The following is a 2992-nucleotide window of genomic DNA, read 5'->3' as shown; positions in this document are numbered from 1 at the left end:
TAGTACAATTCCATGAAGAACTGATGAGATTACTTGGTTTCTCAAACAATGGCTTACTTTGGGGAATATTTTGGAAAGCTGATGGGAGAAAATGAAATATCATCATTATCAGTTTATGAGCCTATTTTTTACTTAGTAGGTTCAGAATATTTTTATTATTGGACATATTTATTTCTTCACAAATTACTTTTGCTTCACATTTTCCTATTGATTTTGTTTGTTTTGGTGTTTTTGGCCCTTTATGTCAGTGAATTCATTACAATTTCAAGGGTAATTATAATTGCTAATTTGTGCTTCTACAAAAAATTCCACTTGTCTGAAATAATTTAGAGAACTTATTCACAAATAATAGACAACATATAAATAAAGAGTGTAGTATATTTTATCTATATTGATTTCTGAATAGTGCCTGAAGACACATTTAATAATAAAAGTGATCATAAGAATTTACACAGTAATAAATATTGTAAATTCCATTTCCAAATAGTAATTATATTACCAAATAAATGAGAGTTTTTAACTGTGTAATGATCTGAATATAAACTATAACATATCTCAAATCAATGTGAAAAATAATATTTTATTCATGTTTATAAAATTACAAAAAAATAAATTAATCACAGACTGCTTCTTAAAAAACAAAAATAAAACAAAACAAGATTATGATCTGTTGCCTCACCCAAGAATATCCTAGAAATGAGATCGTATGGAAATTGATTTGTCCTTTACTTTTCCTTTTTATATAATTTTCAATTCTGTAGCATGGTCACTATTATGACTAGACAGAATGTTAGCTCTCTTCACACAACATTGGGTAGATTACGAAGGAAAATTGGAATTTTTTAGAACCATGACTTAAATACAATCATCCTATTCATTTTTTCCCTATTCACTCCTATTAGATTTTTTATTTGATGTTAGAAAACAAACACACTTTTGTCATTTGCTGGGTTAGACTGTCAGAGACTATGGTTTCTTACTGCAATAATTTATCTTCACTGTAAGATGGAAATCTGTAAAAATATAACTAATGATTATTTTAAAGTGTAATTTATTTCTCTCATAATAGTTACTACAACATAATAGATATCCAAAGAAATACATCTGTTTAATAAAACATAAATATAATTTAAAAGTTGATTTTAAATTTTAAATACGTCCTGAGCTATTACTAAGAATCAGTAATTTTTTTTTTCATTTTTGATTAGTTGATTTTATAAGATGAAAGTACATTTTAATAAAGAAAAATTCAACATTGAAGGCACAGACATTCTTGGGGGTACAGAAGGGGATTTTCCATTTCTCTCCCCCCAGCTCTCTGCATCATTTATTTTTTTTGGGGGGTGGGGTGGGGTGGGCAAGTTTCTTTGATCTTGGGAGGAATGAGGAGCAGGAAGACTTTCCTCTGTCTGAACGTCTGGGGCTGCCTTGCTTCCAGGTGGTTTGTCTCCATGTGCCTCTCGCCTACCTTTGTCACCCTTCCCCGAGTCCCCTGTGGAATGCAGGGAAGATGCTGGGGGGGGGGCAACAGGGCACAACAGCTGGTGGAGACTGGTGGTGGCAGCAATGAGGGGGGGCACAGGATGGGCCAAGCAGAGGGAAGGGTGGGGCTAGAGGGAGAAGGGAAGAAGGTAAAGGGGAAAAAAGCCAAAGAAGTTGGATTGGCACCAGTGGGCAGGAGTGGTGGGTTTTGAAAATGGTCTCCAGTCACCGGGTCTCCATCAACTCTTGTCTGGGGATGGGTCTCTGTGCACTTTGTTTTTCTTCACACTGTCTAGGTATTCCTGTTGAGACGCTGCCAACACCGATGCTAGGATCTCCTCATCATCCCAGTCACTCAGACCAAAGGTGGAAGGGGACATCGGCTGAATGAGGGCACTCCAGAGCAGGGTAGAGGGCTACAAGAGGGAAGGTGCCCCAGTCAGCCCCTGCTGAGAACTGGCTGCTTGTACCTGGTGCACAGGGGGAAGGAGGTTTGGCAAGAGCTAAGACAGTGCCTGGAGAAGGAGGCTTGATACCCAGCTGGGCGTGAAGCTCAGGGTGCTCGGGGCAAGGCTGAGCTCCGCTGCCCTGGAGCCCGGCTGGTCCACTCTTCCAGACAACTGGAGGCTGCTGCTGTGGTTGAACTGCATGTGGCACTAGCTTTCCCGGGCTGGGTGGGGCCACAGAGTTGGCAGGCCTGTTTCTCCTAATCCAGCAGCCACTGCAGGTAGGATTCCCGAGCCACTTGTTTCTCAATAGCTTCATTGGTGGCCTCTCAGTCTGTGGCCCACTTCTTGTCTTCTAGAATCTGCTGTGCAATCCACAACACCTCCGATGTTTTTATGGCATTCTTCATCAAGGTCTGCTTATGGCATTCTTCATCAAGGACTGCTCCGCAAACCCTGGTTTGAATGATGTTAGGCCCAGCCCTACGCCAATAGTGGCTTTGTTGGGATTCACCACTGAATTGTAGTATATATTCCAATGATAGCTGACACGGATGGTTTCATCCTCATTTTGATGGATAACATGGAATGTGTTGATGGGCTCTGTGCTATATTGGTACACCTCCACAGGATGGTTGTACTTCTCTGCCATGGCCTGCTTCTCAACGTGGTTGCCATGACAGTTGTTTTTCCACTTCCGGTTGATGTAGGTGGTGAAGTCCTCTGTGACATAGTCAGAAAAGAAGTAGGCATTTTTCATCAGATAGTCCATGCAGTGCTTTCGCACAACCTCATGCATATCCTGATCTCCATACACCTGGTCAGCTACAGCCCGGAAGAGACAGGTTCTGTCCTCCTTCATCTGCTTGATGATGAAGCCCTTCTTCTCTCAAAGGGCCTTTTTCAAACCAGTGCTCCTGCTGCTCAACGTGGCAACATCCATGACCTTGATACCTGCTGCAGCCACTTCATACTCACCCTCACTGTTGTACCCTGCGCTGACTTCTTCACGCTCAGGACTACTTCTGACAATGGCGCTGACCCTGGAGGTTTGACTCCGCCAC

General features: G+C 41.5%; 1 pseudogene; it reads right to left on the bottom strand.

The window, feature by feature from the left end:
- Positions 1-1721: 1721 nt before the first annotated feature.
- Positions 1722-2946, bottom strand: LOC103208464 (annotated as a pseudogene).
- Between the last annotated feature and the right edge of the window lie 46 nt (positions 2947-2992).

The sequence above is a fragment of the Orycteropus afer genome, unplaced genomic scaffold (assembly GCF_000298275.1).
Source record: "Orycteropus afer afer isolate SDZICR_OR568_19922 unplaced genomic scaffold, OryAfe1.0 scaffold00439, whole genome shotgun sequence".
Classification (NCBI taxonomy): Eukaryota; Metazoa; Chordata; class Mammalia; order Tubulidentata; family Orycteropodidae; genus Orycteropus; species Orycteropus afer.
The sequence above is the reverse complement of the archived record's forward strand: the minus strand, read 5'-3'. Positions and strand labels throughout refer to the sequence as shown.